This window comes from Astatotilapia calliptera, chromosome 17 (genome assembly GCF_900246225.1).
Source record: "Astatotilapia calliptera chromosome 17, fAstCal1.2, whole genome shotgun sequence".
NCBI lineage: Eukaryota > Metazoa > Chordata > Actinopteri > Cichliformes > Cichlidae > Astatotilapia > Astatotilapia calliptera.
Window position 1 is genome coordinate 2,686,195 of NC_039318.1, and position 17,987 is coordinate 2,704,181.

General features: G+C 41.8%; 2 protein-coding genes across 4 annotated transcripts in view; one reads left to right on the top strand and one right to left on the bottom strand.

Moving 5' to 3' along the window:
• LOC113009462 (serine/threonine-protein kinase pim-2-like) overlaps nt 1–17,987 on the top strand; it is a 512,014-nt gene that overhangs the window by 320,328 nt on the left and 173,699 nt on the right. The window lies entirely within an intron of this gene.
• osbpl8 (oxysterol binding protein-like 8) overlaps nt 1–17,987 on the bottom strand; it is a 99,265-nt gene that overhangs the window by 69,994 nt on the left and 11,284 nt on the right. Inside the window, exon 1 of one of the 3 annotated variants that reach the window (XM_026147747.1) lies at nt 4,247–4,451. The exons of 1 other annotated variant lie outside the window; for it this stretch is intronic. The gene's annotated coding sequence lies outside the window, so the exon portion shown is untranslated. Of the gene's footprint in view, nt 1–4,246; nt 4,452–17,987 lie in introns of those variants that run through there. One more of the 3 variants, XM_026147751.1, reaches the window with a different exon arrangement.

Sequence of the window (17,987 nt, forward strand, 5' to 3'; positions counted from 1 at the left end):
GGGAAAAAGAACATTTTCAAAAGACTATGCAGTCCTGTTCTTGAATCGTTTCTTTCCTAGTTCTTATCTTGTAGATTTGCTGCTGTGTTTGCATGATAGTCTCATTTGACTCTAGAATACTAGAGTTCATGGTAAACTCAATAACTGCAAGGTGCCCTGGTCCTGTGGCTGCAAAACAAATCCCAATCATTACCCGTGGTCAACATGCTAGGCAGTTGGCATCAGACATTTGTGCTGATGTGCTGTGTTCAGTTTTTGCTGTGGTGGCAAAACATCTCTACTCATCTCGTCTGGTTGTCCAGATTCAACCTTGCAAACCTAAGCAGTGCTGCCAGAGAGCAGAGGCTTTCGTCTAGCAGTTCTTCCAAACAAGTCATATTTTTCACTACCGCTTCTTTTGCTTCTTTAATTTCTAAACATTGCACCGTGTGACCTTTGGTGTAAATTTCCAATCCCAATGTCCCAAAGCTAAGCTGGTTGTATTGATGTTGCTGTCCACTGTCCAAAGGTGAGACAGCTCTCTGACATCTGGGGAGGCACATTTACACTGCTGTCACTGCTGAATACTTGGAAAATGAATGCCAATGGTTAAGTGACTCATACAAGTCTACCATGCTAGCTGAGAGAAACCATGTGACTATGTCATAAGTTGGGTGCTGATATTTCAGAATTCAAACAGCAAACCACAGAACAAAAAGTTTTCATATTTTAATTTTCTTTACTTATGCTTTTAGCATGTACAGCACTTTGTGAACTCTGGTTTTATGTTAAAGTGCTTTATAAATAAAGGTGGTATGGTATGGTATGGTATGGTATGGTATGGTATGGTATATTCAGTTTTTTGATGATGGGTTTAATCGCTCCATTATTTAAAAAAAAAAAATTGGATTCACCGTTTGTTCATGATAGTAATGCTTTATCAAAACCTTATTATTTAAATGCTCAAAGATTAAATTATTCAGAATATAAAATACATATAAAAAGGAAAAATACTAATCCATGAAAAAAGGAGGAGGAAAATAAGAAAAATGGCAGATGTCATTTCTGGGATGGCAAATATTGTCATCTGCCATCCCAGAAAGTGATGAGGCCTGTGTAACATCGTAGACTCAGCTGTTAACTCATATTGCACAATAATAAATCTGAATAATTAAACCAGTTATAGTATTTCTGGACCAGACTGGGGAGGCTGTCAACCTTTATTTTTAAGAAAGACATTTTTGAGCAATAACTGAGCAAACAAATCGATATCGAGCTGCAAAACATATTTCAGCTTTACAATAAAGCCTAATTTAGCAGAAATACAACAATAAAATACAAATTAGTCTAACATTACGAATAGGGGTAAATAATTAAAATCTTTTACTACAATACTGTTATTGCCAACAAAATGGTATAATTGTGAAATGGAGAGGGTGGGGGGGGGGGGGGGGGGGGCAACGATTTAGGAGAGTCCAATTTACCCGCACAATCCACCAATATTAAACCAGTCTGTCGGTATTGGAATTTATCAACCAGTAAATGAAAATCGGAAAACTACATTACTGACAGCAAAAACAGTGTTGATACACAGTTTGGTCTGTAGGTCTCCTGTAGACGAGACCTATGCTCGAAACTCTACAAACACAACAACAGAGTTGGGCAAAGACTAAATAAGTAAGTAAAGAATGGCGCACAATAAATGTCAGGGGAGTTTACATTTCTTGAATATGGAAGGGAAAAAAGATATCTGCAAATATACTGTTAAACCACCAAATATCGGTATCGGGATTAAAAACCCTATATCGGTTAGACTGCAATAGCGCGAGTCTTAGTATCATAGGTTGATAAGAAATGAAACCTCTAGCAGGCTACCAGCTTTGAGTAAAGTACAATTTCTTATTGTTTAGATGTTTCCTGTACGAATCCTGTGTATGCACCGAAATCACCGATTCATCTAAATAAACTACTGGCACCTGCACCGACTCCACAGGTGCCATGTACATCATTTGGCTAAGGCATCCAAACAACCAGCAATTGCTAATAAAAGTCATCCAGCTGCTCAACTGTTATTGGATCCAGTGTCTTAATCTCAGTGAACCTATATTATTATATTATACTATATAAATTTGAATGCACCCTTTATTACAATATTACACACTAATTGCTGCTTCACAGTAGTAGAAGGACTCCACACTACTGAGAAATCATTCAGTACAGACATGTTGAACTCTGCACACATCAGCTTTTTAAAGCTAAAATAGCCCAAGTCTGTGTCAGACTGAAAGAGAATAAAATCATGTAGGCCAAAGAGTGACTAACATTAAACATGTAGGCACAGGCAAATGAGAATCCAGCACTTCACTCTGTCATTGTTCTTCCCCTTAGTGAGAACAGAAATACTTAAAATTCTGACAGTGTACCTGTGAAAATACAGAGAATGAAAGATAAAAAGCAGCATCTGTATTGGGCTATGAAACTAATAGTAACTTTGCACCAATAAATATCTGTCAGCCTTTCCTGTAGCACAGATTAAATCTTATCCATAAACAAAACCAATCTTATAAATATAAGAAGCCTTTAAATAGCACCTCTGTGTCCACATTTGAGTAGCTTAAACTCTTTTAAAGGTTCGACTCTAAAGGATGCGCAAGCTGATCTAACAACGAAGAAAAAGACAGGAAAATGGTGTTTACACCTCAGGTTGACTCACTAGGAAGACCTGGCTAAAAATATTCTTCAGTTTATTTCAGATTTTAGATCACCCTCCCCTCAGACAGCTCAAAATAATATGATGCGTGTCGAGTAACTACTTGTCTTTAAAGAGTCTCGGTATGCACTTTCAGTTTCTGTTAAACAGTTTGTGTCACCGATGTCAACTTTAATACCCATTTGTCTGACACAGTCTGCGTTTGTCCCTCAAAAGGACAAGTTCTGAGTTTGCAGTAGCAGCACTACTGAGTTACAAGGTCCATTAAGTTAATTTGCATTTGCTTTACCTTTATGTTAAGATAGTAGTCTGTGATACCATGGGTGCAGTGGGTTGCATGTTAGGACAGACAAATGTGCAAAGAGAGGATGCTCTCTAGATTGTTAAAATAAATATCTTTAAAGCCAACCTGAATCTTTCAATAGATGAACAGACATAATCCGATTTATGCCAAAGTGCCTCACACACACAGACTCATGAGGTGAAAATACCAGCCACTCCATCACAGCTAGTATTCAGAGCATCCAGAGCTGTAACTTCACTCCAGACTTTTTTTCTTTCTATAATCATCGCAATTACTCGTGGGAGAAAAACGTGAAGCACCATCATCAAGTGTGTGTCCTTGCATGAATAAAAGGCTTCTGGATACAACAAGGAGACTCAGCATCAGTAGTATAGATTTATCTGCTCTGTAACAGCAGCATGTGGATGGGAATGCTAAAGAATGCTCCTAGAGTGTCAAGGAGACTGTGGTGACCTCACAGCGTTAAGTGTGATTATGGGAGAAACACTGCGGCTGCCTCAGTCTGGCTCATAATAGGCAGAATAAACCATCCCTGCTACAGAGACAGGGAGAAAAATCACAGAGAGAACAGAGCCACGAATCCACTACTGAGCTGCACAAAAAATGTGTATGACGCATGCAGCTTCAGTCAAATAATGTGTGTCTGTTTGTGTGCGATACCTCTTGCATAACAGAAACAGGAGAGATGATATGAGGCAGAGATGCCGGCACATTCAGCTTAAGGTTGCAATCATTCTACAGTATATATGGAAGGATCACTAGGGAACAGACATCACTGGGGAAGTGCAGAGGCTACAGAGATGAGTGATAACCTTGTGACCCTAGAATAACCTTTAAAGAAGAAAAAAAAAGTGCAACCTGAAGATCCTAATCATTGTTTCTGCACGATCGCTGCTATCAGCAGCTTCATCTAAACGTGGAAAATCATCAGCTACCTCTATTCTGAAACTGGACAAATTCTGAGAAACTAGCTGGTATCAGACCACGTCATCAAGCTGTAGTGAGATGTGACCTCAGTACATCAGAATCTGATTTTAACAGAGCCATTCTACATATACAGAGATAACGAGATGAGGTTAATACACGCAGGAACATAACAGAATACATTTATCCTCGTGACATGCAGGTAAACTGAAACGGACAATCGGTGTGCTTGTTCTGAATCTGAATTCTGAACAAGCACACAGGGAACCACACCGATGCAGCATGCACGTGTGCTACACGACAACAGCGGAGCTGAATGGAGGACCTACCTCATGCGGCTCGCGCAGCAGAAAGCACCATCGCATTCACAACACAGCTTCTCAGAGACGGAGAGAGAGAGGCAGAGAGAGAGAGACATGGAGGTGACATCACCATATTTCTCTCCGTCTTGCTCTGAAATGTAGGCTAGTGCTGCAGGGCTGCCGGCGTCAGCAGCAGAGCAGCAGTGAGAGCTTCCTCTGTGCGTGCGAGTGCAATGACAGAGAAGAAGAGTCCGCTCTACGGAAGCTACGACTGCTGCATGTGACTTAAATATACTCAAGGGTCACAATACTTAATACCAAAGTATTAAAAATACCTGTGTAAGAAGTGCATCTGAATCAACTGAAAAGCAAATACACAAAATCACAGGTACACCCAGTCTGACTCATGAACATTCACTATCCAGCAGGTGGCTTCTACGTTTATTATTATTATTATTATTATTATTATTAGGGCCGTTCGATATAACGATATAAAAACATCTATCGTATCATTTTACGCTATCATTTGTTTCGTGGTGTCATAAAATAAACTGTTTACGGCAATCATGGTTTTGATGGTCACTGTAGTGGCTATATTAATTTCTTAAAGTTCTCTCTTTCTCTTATATTTAATATAACCACACTATATTAAGCGGACAGACAAGCACCTGTTTTTATGCGTTGTCGTTAGCAACAACGACGGTAACACCATCGCCTGTCCGCTTGTTTAATTTCCACATAAACCTTTCACAATAAAGCTCAAGATCCTGTTGAGACTTTTCAAAATAAACTGAATCACGTGAAAGAGTATGCAGTGTTTATGGATGAGAAGCAAAAAAGAGCAGTCAGGTGCTAAAAAATAAACCTTAGACTCAAACGTTAGAACAGGCTTCTCCCCGCAGCACGCTGTGTAATAAATACTCACAAAGAAAACGGCGTCCGTTACAACTTATGTCTAAAAATGCATCGTTTTATGGATCGGTTGAAACACTCGACTCCAGCTACACGACGTCCAGCTGGAAACACTTCATCAAGTCGAGCTGCCCGAGATTCACAGAATTTACAGAAAATGTTACATTTTTGTGATTTATTGGGACGATATATCGGGAGATGAGATTTTGGTCATATCGCACAGCCCTAATCATCATTATCATTATTATTATTATATATGCTCTTCATATGAAAAACCTTGCTACACACATTAGATAGCACCATGTACCCCTACAGTAAAGCTGCCAAGTGAAAAAGTCAACAGAATCTGAATATTGTATTCATCACTAAGGAAATTATCTAAAGCAACAAATGCTAGAATTAGAAGAAGATGCAGCTTCAAATTGTTCAGTAATTTCTCCCTGTTCCTGAAGCCACGAGTGACATTATTTATAATAACTTGTATTGGTGTTATTACAGCTGTGTTATTGAAAATAGCAAATTCTGAAAAAAGAAAGTCACCTACAAACAGCAAAGGAAAAGGACCCGGACAGCAGCATTTTAAAAAATGTTCCTCTTGGGGAAGATGCCAAGAAATCATTTTATAGGTTTCATAGTTCTATACTTACGAATAAAAAGAAACCCAGCAGTTAACAAATCATAGTGGTTGAAAATATTTTTCGTTATCCACATCAACATCTGCTGCCCCATGTGTGAGTGACAAGAGAAGCTCAAACCTCCGGTAAAGTGATACTCCTATTACCAAGCCTTTCACTTTGGGTAAGCAGTGTTGAGGTAAGTCAACAACTCCACTGTGTAATCTAATGTTACCAACAGCCACCGTGAAGGACATGTTGACAGGGGTGATTAACTTAGTAATATCAAGTGACTGGTGTACACAAGCCAGAATTTCATTCTAATATCCTTTCATTTTACCACAACACTGAAATAGGTGAGTGTCATAGTGATGAAAGATGTCAGTAATATTCACCATTAGTTGTTCAAGTTGAGCTTGATCTTTAGACGAAAAGATTCACAGTTGCATTTATTTTGAGCTGATATTGTTCAGCTTTGGTAGAGTGTATGTGTGACAACAATAATAGGAAAAATGCATTAATTCAACATCTAACATCTTTCTTTTGTTACCAGATATTTCAATATTTTAAACTTTAAAAGAAAACTACACTTTGGGTAAACGTTCAGGTTTCTCCTGTCCCCCTGTGTTATATGTGGCTACTTTTTACCTGCATTTTGACACCAGTCTCATCTTCACGTTGATACTTTGGGTGTCAGGTCATTTTTGAACATGCCATTTGTCGAATGGAGAAACAACATTGGTGTTCATGTTCTTTAGTTGTACTCATGTGCTAGATGCATTTTTGTCTTTAGCAATTGATAACACCCTTTGGAAATAAAAAAAAAAAGAGCATTATGGTTAACAATAAACACTCATTCATATTTGACTGGGTATTTCCAGAGCAAAACTACACTACAAAAGACCCACACGGATCACCAGAGCTGGCTATAATGACTTCACAATTGTTCTTCTAATTTCCTGGCTAAGTGGATTCAGCTTTCACCCAGAAGCCCCTCACAGGTAATGCAATCTTGTGTCTCATCGCATTAAAATAAATCTTCCCAGTCTTGCCCTTATGTTGTGTTTATACACCAGCCTTCCATATGTCTGAACCCCAAAAGCTCTGCCCTGGTGTTTGCTAATTTTGGAAGAATTCTGTGGGAATCTCGTGGACACAGAGAAATAACACAGTTGGTTTGGATATTTTAAGATTAACGTCTCAGTGCTCTGGGTACTAAAAGTGTATGCACAGCATGCAGGATGTGTGTGTTCCTATATTAGTGAGTGTTTGTGTGTACTGGTCCAGCTGTGGGGGGAACAAGCTGCTCACAAAAGCACCCAGCTGTGTGCTTCCTGAGGGAAGAACAGTCAGGTCAGAGCTGAGGTCATGACGATTCTACATGTGCAAAAAGTGAGCACACACAAACCATACCTCAGCCCTGTAGATGAAATGTCAACAGACACGCTGATCAAATGGTAAACTGTAAGAGGAAATTTGATTATTTTATCCATAGCACCTGAGAGCATCCTGAGGGCACCAGCTATTTTTAGCAAACAGAGCCATTCAGCATTGTTGACCTCTGTAGCCCTGTGACACATTTTTCAGTGAATTTACATAATTAAGTCGGAGCAACTTCATGACCTGTATTGTTCTTATGCTTGTCTGAGTGTTGTTTCCCTGAAGGGGTAAACAGTCTGGCTTCTATAACATTACACAAATTCTCTGGAAACTTTATCAAATACCATTAAAGGGCCAGAATTTTCCTCAGTTATTACAAAAAATAAATTAAGAAAAAAAATTAAAACCTCCTTAAATAGGAGGAATTAATGAGCTGAATTACACAACTGTGTGGAGCAACAGTAACAGAAATTCGAGGGAATCTTCAGGACCTGATTTGACGCACAAATACTTTTATCAGATTCACAACTAAATATTCCACAAAAGTTCAAAATGAAATTAACCTGAACAATTTCCTGATGTATTAAAATCTTAACACACAATTAACTCTCATTCTGAAAGGATGTAAAAATTAAAAACATAAAAGCACATGACAATCACATTTTTTCCTACACAGACACTTTCACTGGGTCCAGATAATGGTCACTCAACTCCATTCAGTGACTCGTTTTAATTCATTTTTTTAATATGGTGCCAAATTACAACAGTCCCTTCAATGCGCTTTATATTATAAGGACCCTACAATAACAAAAGAGAAAAGCCCAATATTGAAACAACCCTATATGACCAACCACTTGGCGATAGTGGGAAAGAAAAACACCCTTTAACAGGAAAAAGACCTCCATCAGAGGTTCAGGGGGTGGCAGCCATCTTCTGCGACTGACTGGGGGTGAGGGGAGGGAGACTGAACAAAGGAAAATGAACACTACCTTGACAGCTTAGCTATTACCAATCACATTTACCCAGCCTTTCCAGTCTTGTGTTTCCCTATTGACACAGTGGGCGGGTCGCTGTTGCAAGGGCCCTCGATATCAGTGAGTCTTTTTTTATTTCACAGCCAAACCAAATCAAACTCCAGCTACAGTTCTTGGTCTACTCCAGAGGTCGGCTGTGAGATCTGCTGAGTTAACCAGTCTAAAGGGAATAGCATGGTTGTGCACTCGTGCTGCACACTGTTTTGCAGAATGTCTTTCACATGTTGTAACTGTTACGCTCACCAGGGTGAAGTGTCAAAATATGTGGGACTACATTTAGTGAGCTATTCCAACCAAAGCTATAACATACGGACCTGAGTGTCAGTAAAAACTCATACTCTGTCCAATACAGCCACTGTGTATGTTTCTCATGCTGCTTTTTTTTTTTTTAATCTTTGATGTTTACTTCTTCCCATTCTTGAACCGCTTCCATTGCTTTCTTTCCTGTCCACTTTCAATCATTCAGCAATCTGCACCCTTTGTGTTTAATTCACACCAAAAATCTACCATGTGTAAACAAACACAAACACAGGGCTGCCACAAACGATTATTTTGATAGTCGACTAGTCAGATTATTTTTGCGATTAGTCGACTAATCAGATCATCATCCATTGGACGTACAGCGTACAGCTTGAGTTAAGTGTGTACGTAAAGTAGCGAAAGCAAGCGATCTTCAGTGGAATCTGCTACCACGACTCACCATGGCAACGGGCAGATAAAGAACAGAATCTCCTTTTTTTTTTTTTTTAATCCAGCGGAGCGAGTAAATGAACACATGCCCGACCATGATACTTATCTCAAAAATTTGGGGGGGGGAGTTATTTTATTAGCTTTGTCCACACTGTCATCATCTGTGAGAGTATAAAAATTTGTTATAAAGCATCTAATTTGGGGTCATTATTTACTCAACCTGAATTTTCATTAGATTAAGCTTGAATCTTGATTTGACATTTAATTTTCAAAGCTCCAGATCTGCCCCCAAGCAAGTTTTTTTTATTAAATAAAAAGTGTTTTTTTTTCCCAGTAATTTAACTTTGTAAAAAAAAAAAAAAATTCGCTGGATAAAAATGAGTAATGACATTTACAGAAAAAACTTTGCTTTAATGTTCCTGACTTTAAGCATGTGTAATTGCTAATATTAGACTTCACTGACTAATATTAGTCAATATGGCTGTTTTAAAGCCACAGTAGAGATGTTTTACTGAGTTACTGTTAATACTAAGAGTTGAGCAATTGTAACTGTTTAACATCTAACTTAAAAAAAATAGAGGGCAGCTTTCCAAATCTAATGAAGGTAAAGTTTCATCCATAAAGGGAAAAAGTGTTATAGCTAAGCTTACATAAATTGAAATATTTCAGTGTAGTTTGGAAGGGTTAGGCATTAAATGGTGTTTTAAAAATGGGGAACATAACCTGTTCCTGACAGTTTTAGTTTTGATTCTCTCACTGCAGACTCGGTGCTGTTTAAGGGTTTGGAAGTAAAGATAAAATCTAAACTCACAATTTTAACATAAGCTTAGTTTAGGGTAGATGTTCTGTAGAGAATATACTGGTCAGTAGTGATTTCACGTCTGTTAATCTCTAATCTGGAATCTAAACATCTACGGCATAAGTTACCATGGCGATGTAATTTTAAATTTAATAGCTTTTTTTTTTTTTTTTTTTTGGATACATGCGGGCTGTAGTTAAACATTCACCTTGTGTTACTGAAGCTGGTTAATTATTTTGAGCTCTGCAATGAGAGAGGCTTTTTTGCATATTATTTACCAGGGTGGGCTGCCACAAACGATTATTTTGATAGTCGATTAGTCACCCATTATTTTTGCGATTAGTCGACTAATCAGATCATCATCCATTGGACGTAAAACTACAGCTTATTGCACCAGCAGCATCTGCTCTTATATAACTATCATTAGCTTACAGCCTATTAGTGTTTAAGGTCTGTGCTAACTAAAAATAAAGACAAGATGATAGTTTATTAAATTTTAATGAAATTTTCAGATTGTTTTGGTGAAGTTTAATAAACTCCTTGCTATCTAAAATATAACAGGACACCGGAGTAAATTCTGGAGCATCTCACACTTCTGATAATCAGCTGTCTGCTTGACGTTTATTCAGCTGTGTAAAAACTATAACTTTAATCTCAGCCAAACCGAACAAATAAAATACTAAAAAAAGCCAAACAATAACATTTTTAAGTTATCTAAGTGACTTATATATCATGTTTAATCTGAGTAGTGAAAGACGGCGGTGGGTTTGAAAACGACTTGATAAACTGAGCAGATATTTGAGGTTTACACAGCTACATTCCTGCCTGAAAATATGTTAAATGTTTATTTTGTGACCCAGAAAGATAATAGGAGTAATATTAAAACTAACTAGCTGCCCCCATTGTTGGAAACTGAGCTGGGCTGCCTATGAATTCTGGGACAGAGCTACTTCTTCTTCTTCGGGGTTTATCGGCAGCTGGCATCCTTGTACATGCAGTGCTGCCATCTTCTGTTTCAGTCCGTTATTACACTCTTAAATCCTGCTACTTATTCCTGCGTTTTTTGGGATCTTAGAAAGCTTCAAACGACGCGTCAACTATTAAACCAGTCGTTGACGATTTTGATAGTCGACGTAATCGTGACTAGTCGACTAATCGTTGCAGCCCTACTATGAAGCCCTCTTTAGAGGGTCAGAGTTCAGAAACTTGATTCTTAAAAGTATCGGCAGAGGAGCAACAGTCTGGAGTTGCCCCTGGTGAAAGGCGGCGGGCTACGGTATGTTGGGGTTTCTCCCAGTGGACGAGACGGTTTGTTCCCTTCGCCTTTGGGTCAAGGAACGGGTCTTGACCGTTGTCTGCGCTTATGCGCCAAGCGGCAGTTCAGCGTACCCAGCCTTCTTTGAGTCTCTGGGTGGGGGCACTGGAGGGTGCTCCTCCTGAGGACTCTGTTGTCCTATTGGGAGACTTCAGTGCTCACGTGGGCAATGACAGCGAGACCTGGAAAGGCGTGATTGGGAGGAACAGCCTCCCAGATCTGAACCCGAGTGGTGTTTTGTTATTGGACTTCTGTGCAAACCACAGTTTGAGGCGACTCAGGAGGGGAAAGCGGTGCTCTACCTGGAGTGCTGCCGACTTTGACTGAGAAAATTGGCGGGCGGTCGAAGGAATACTTCGAGGACCTTAATCCCACTGGCACGTCTTCTGTGGCAGAAGCAGAGTCTGGGGACGAAGGGGATGACCCGCCAACCTCTGTGGGCGAAGTCACTGAGGCAGTTAAACAACTCCTTGGTGGCAGAGCCCCTGGGGTTGATGAGGTCCGCCCCGAGATCCTGAAGGCTCTGGATGTTGTAAGGCTGTCTTGGTTAACACGTCTCTACAATGTTGCGTGGAGATCAGGGGCAGTACCCCTGGACTGGCAGACCAGGGTGGTGCTCCCCATCTTTAAGAAACCTCAGATGCAGGAGAAACAATGCGGTTTTTGTCCTGGTCGTGGAGCACTGGATCAGCTCTTTATCCTCTCGAGGATACTTGAGGGTGCATGGGAGTTTGCTTGGAACGGTTCGCAGCTGAGTGTGAAGCGGTGGGAATGAGAATCAGCACCTCCAAATCTGAGGCCATGGTCCTCAGCCGGAAAAGGGTGGAGTGCCCACTCCAGGTCAGGGACAAGTTCATGCCCCAAGTGGAGGAGTTTAAGAATCTTGGGGTCTTGTTCACGAGTGATGGGAGAAGAGAGCGGGGGATCGACAGACAGATTGGTGCAGCGGCCGCAGTGATGCAGACGCTGCACCGGTCTGTTGTGGTGAAGAGAGAGCTGAGTGTAAAAGCGAAGCTCTAAATTTACCAGTCGATCTACACCCCTACCCTAACCTATGGCCACGCACAGTGGGTAGTGACTGAAAGAATGAGATCGCGAATTCAATTCAATTTTATTTATATAGCACGAATACAAGCGGCGGAAATGGGCTTCCTCCGAAGGGTGGCTGGCCTCTCCCTTAGAGATAGGGCGAGAAGTTCAGCCATTCAGGAGGGGCTCAGAGTAGAGCCGCTGCTCCTCCACATTGAAAGGAGCCAGTTGAGGTGGTTTGGGCATCTGACAAGGATGCCCCCTGGGCGCCTCCTGGGTGAGGTTTTCCAGGCGTGTCCCACCAGGAGGAGACCCCGGGGCAGACCCAGGACGCGCTGGAGAGATTATATCTCTCGGCTGGCCTGGAAACGGCTTGGTGTTCCCCCGGACAAGCTAATGGAGGTGGCTGGGGAGATGGAGGATTGGGCTTCTCTGCTTGGGCTCCTGCCCCCGCGACCCGGCCCAGGATGCATGCATGCAGTCGCCCCCCCCCCCCCCCCCCCACACACACACCTTTTCCACAGATTGAATCTAAACCTGTAGGAAACACTTCAGATTTTATACTTGCAGTCTATAACCTGATAATCTATTACTCGTGGCATCCATTAATAGGTAGGTCTCATTGTCAAGGGTGACCTGACTGCATTAATTAGAAGACCACTACAGTCAAGTTCTCCCTCAACACTTCCCTAAATCTTTGCTAAATAAGCTTTGCAATGAGAGGCTATCTGAATACATCTGACCTTGGTGGATGGTGCAAAAGTCATAGCCATGTAAGAAGATTACACCACTGTAATAGAAAGCCTTTGAAGGGTGTTAATAAGAATGCAGGCATTTTAAGAAAGAACAAAAAATGTATAAAGCAGAGTCGGTTTTCCTCCCTTTAAGCTCAGCTAGAACACTGTAACCAAAGTCTAATCAAGAACAGAGCACAGTCAAAGGCTTAACCATCCAACAATACCTCAGTTCAACTTCTCATTGTTATTGTTGCTGGCGACTTCAACCACACCAACTTAAAGTCAGTCCTCCCCAGATTCCACCAACATGTCTCCTGCCACACCAGAGGAGACAAGACTTTAGACCATGTGTATTCCAACCTGGCTGGAGCCTACAAAGCCACACCCCTCCCCCACATTGGACAATCGGAGCATCTCTCCCTGTTCCTTACCCCTAGGTATTCACCACTCATCCAACGTGTGAAACCTGCTGTGAGGACAATTAAAGTGTGGCCAGAGGGGACAGAGGCAGTGCTCCAGGACAGATTTAAAAACACAGACTGGAATATGTTCACCCACACAGACCTGGACCAGTACGCCTCATCTGTACTGGATTACATCTCCGAAACCACAGACAGTGTCACCACCCAGAAACGGATCACCATGTACCCCAACCAGAAGCCTTGGATGAACCGGGATGTTCGTCTCCTCCTGAAGGCCCGCAACACTGCCTTTAGGTCAGGAGATGCACACGCCTACAGCACAGCCAGGGCTAATCTAAAGAAGGGCATCAAAAAAGCCAAACACCATTACAAAAAGAAGGTAGAAGAACACTTCTCCAACTCCAACCCCCGACGAATGTGGCAAGGACTCCAGACCATTACAGACTACAGGACCACCAAACCCTCCCCCGCATCCTCTGATGTCTCCTTCCTCAACGAGCACAACAACTTTTATGCTCGTTTTGAGCGAGGGAACCCCACAACCACAACCAAAGCAGACATGACGCCAGACCACCAACCTCTGACTCTCTCCCCCACCGATGTAGGAGCGGTGCTGAGCAGGATCAATGTCCACAAGGCCGCAGGTCCTGATGGCATCCCCGGGCATGTTCTCAGAGCGTGTTCTGGGGAGCTTGCAGGAGTGCTCACAGACATATTCAATCTGTCCTTGGCCCACGCTGTGGTACCGGCCTGCTTCAAATCCACCTCCATCGTCCCGATACCCAAAAACTCCAACCCATCTTGCCTCAATGACTACCGCCCAGTAGCACTCACCCCCATCATCACTAAGTGCTTAGAGCAGCTGGTCCTAGCACACTTCAAATCCTGTCTCCCCCCCACCCTGGACCCCCACCAATTCGCATACCGCCAGAACAGGAGCACAGAGGATGCAGTCTCCATCGCACTGCACTCTGTCCTCTCACACCTGGACAACAACAACACCTACGCCAGAATGCTGTTTATAGACTTCAGTTCAGCATTCAATACAATCCACCCCTCACAACTCATCAGGAAACTGACAGACCTGGGCATCAGTTCCCTCATCTGCAAATGGTTACTGGACTTCCTGACCAACCGCCCCCAACATGTCCGGCTGGATAACCACTGCTCATCTACCATCACAATGAACACCGGTGTACCACAAGGCTGTGTGATGAGCCCTTTCCTCTACTCCCTCTTCACCCACGACTGCAGACCTGCTGATGGTTCCAACACCATCATTAAGTTTGCAGATGACACCACGGTGATTGGCCTCATCAGTGACAACGATGAGGCCGCCTACAGGGAGGAGGTGGATCGTCTGGCTGAGTGGTGCGACAGAAACAACCTGCTGCTTAACACCGAGAAGACCAAGGAGCTCATCGTGGACTACAGGAGGAATGCTGACCCACATCCACCCATCCACATTAAGGGGACGGCTGTGGAGCGTGTGAGCAGCTTCAAGTTCCTGGGAGTCCACATCTCCGAGGATCTCACCTGGACGACCAACTGCTCCAAGCTGGTCAAGAAGGCTCACCAGCCCCTCTTCTTCTTGAGGACTCTGAGGAAGAACCACCTGTCCTCAGACATCCTGGTGAACTTCTATCGTTGCACCATCGAGAGCATCCTGACCAACTGTATAACAGTCTGGTACGGGAACTGCTCTGCCTCGGACCGGAAGGCGTTGCAGAGGGTCGTGAAAACTGCCCAGCGCATCGCCGGAGCACCACTTCCTGCCATAAAAGACATCTACAGGAAGCGGTGTCTGAAAAGGGCTGGGAAAATCATCAAAGACCCCAGTCACCCATCACATGGACTCTTCACCCTCCTGCCCTCTGGGAGGCGCTACAGGAGACCACCAGGTACCGGAACAGCTTCTTCCCCACAGCTGTCAGACTCCTGAACTCTGCCTCCTGACATCTGACCCACGTTAAACTCATGGACTGAACATAAACACACACACAATGGACAACTGTACCCTCAAACACACAATAATAACATGGAGTGAACCACCACTCACAACCACTCACAACCACTAGCACTTTATATAGCCTCTGTAGAAACTATCTACACCCTCACTTATCTTAACTGCACTACTGTATAGCTCTGTGTAAATAATCATTCTGTACATTCAATAATCCTTAATCCTACAACTGTTTACAACTTGCATAGTTCCCATTTCTGTATAGCTGTATATCTCAGATTTCTGTAAAGTTATTTATTTCATATTCTGTATAGTTTTTCATATTTATATCCTGTTCATAGCTTGTACTCACTACAGCCTGTACATACTTCGTTATAGAATATTCACAACATACTTCATACCGTGTACATTATAACATACCATAATAGACCCATTTCTGTAATATACTTACATATCTATACTATTGCTAATATATATTGTAATATACCTATATCACTAAAGCACTTCTGGATGGATGCAAACTGCATTTCGTTGCCCTGTACCTGTGCATGTGCAATGACAATAAAGTTGAATTCTATTCTATTCTATTCTATTCATTGTTGAAGAAATAACTACAATCGTCCCCCCAAAGCCTTGAAAAGAGACTCAGTAAAGGCTGCCTAATCTGGAACAAAGGTGGACGATGCCCCCACAAAGCAGCAGTTAAAGGACTGTTGAGAAGACAGACAAGCTGCACAACAAAATATTGACAATAAATAACAAACTTGACATGTAAAAATACTGACTTTATTACGTTTCTTTGTTAAGGCCTGTTTTTTTCTTTTGTCATCACTGCATTTCAGGGAAGCCAGTGCATCTTTATTACAGCTACATTATGATGATTATGACACACTGGGGATCCAGTGCAGATGAATGACCTCTTAATAAGTTGCTCTGGATGACAGTATCAGCTAAGTTTAGCTCCTTTCTTCCTCACTGGCCTATCATGAATAGCTGTGATCACTGGTGCCGCGAAACATTAGTAAGAAAAAGCTTATAGATGTGACACTCCAAGTGGAAAATCCACGGGAATGAAATGTGATGTATTTGTATGTGAGTTTACGTCACAGCCACAACCTTTTTCTCTCAGGTCACGGCTTAGCCCGGACGGATTACTGCAGCCGGACTTGTGGAGATTTCCGAAGTGCTTCTGCCAACAGCACGAAGGAGATGCAGAGGACTCAGTGATTGATATAAATGTTTGGCAAAAGCTTAAAATAGGTAAGATTTTGTTGACTACAATAATGGGTTCCAGGATTCTGGTGTAATATAAAATTTGATATTTGGTGAACATTGTACACTCTCTGTGAACATGAGCTCAGCAAAACAATGCCTTCCCGTCCTGCTGTATCAAACAGCAACATCAAAAGCGATGCATTGTGCATCCCTCAAAGAGCTGCAGCTGTCTGCAGGACTCAAGAGTTCGGAATGTGTGAAGCAGGACACCGGAAAGCAGAGCATGCACAACACCTGTAACTCCTTCAGCTCAGTAAGAGAGATTCAACTGAGCAGACTATAACTGTGTGCACCAATAGATCATGACTGGGTTGTAAATTGTGAAACCAGCCCACTGAAGGGACAATGGGCTGGGAGGAATAATTATGATTCAGAACTGACCTCCCAGCCCATTGTCCCTTCAGTGGGCTGGTTTCAGTCATTATGCAAATGTACTGTTTATAAGATTGGGGAAATCTGCAGTCAGCTGAGACTGAAGAAGTCACTTGGATGAGTGACGAAACGTTTCTCCCACAAAACGCTACGTCCAGATGAACAGAATCAACCTTTGGAGATTCAATGAGAAGGAATCTCCTTGTGGGGTGAGCTCAGTCACACAGGTTTGATCTGACCCTGGAAACAGAACCGCCAACTTCCATGCTCTCTGTTTCTCATGAAAATGAGACACAGTGTCAACACTTGGAAGAAAGAGAAGAGAAGATGTATGGACATATTTCATGTTTAATGTCAAGGAAAATAAAACACTTTGTAAACCATGTGGAGTAACTCTCATCGGTAGAAATGCGGAAAAAAATGTACACGTTATATTTTACTCAACTGAATCATTAGTCTGTTATAATCTTATGATATTTTCTCAGCTAAAACTGAAAGCTTAGCTGCCTAAATGATGACTAAAAGTAACTGACGTTTTGGTCAAAAGACTGTGACTGCTGTAAAAATGAACACTGATTATGAATCACTATATTTTTAAGTACTATTTGTAATATCAGTGTGTACCAATTGCAGGGTTTTCCTGGTTCAAAATAAGCTTTTGGGCTGATTACATATGCATGATTGATCTGCATATAATTCAGACAAAGACTCTGTTAACAATAACATAACAAAAGCCAATAATATTTTCACACATTCGACAGGGGAAAAACATTTCCAACTTGAATACATTAAACCCTACTTACAATAAGTAAATAAAGAAATCACAGTCCTGGTGATTTTCAATTGTTGAAAGACCAGAACCTCTTCGGTCGGCACCAGTTTCTCTTTCTTTTTTTATATCATGAAAAATTGTGGTAAAGGCAATAAGAACATATAGCTATATGCATCTTTTTTCATAATTCTTGCTATAATTTTCCTATTCTGGTAAATCCCAGCAGTCTAACACTAGTGTCTGCTAAGTTGGATGAAGAGCCTTGCAACTGAGCTGTGAGACGCTGGAGACTTCAGAGGTGTGGATGTCTGTGTATGCTACAGATGAAATGTCATGCTTTCAGTTGAGGACAGAAAAATTCAACGTCATCAAGGACTGCTCATATGCATCCATCTAACAGATCCTTGATGAAAAATCATGACTTTTGTTTTTGCTAATAAGAACAAGGCAATTT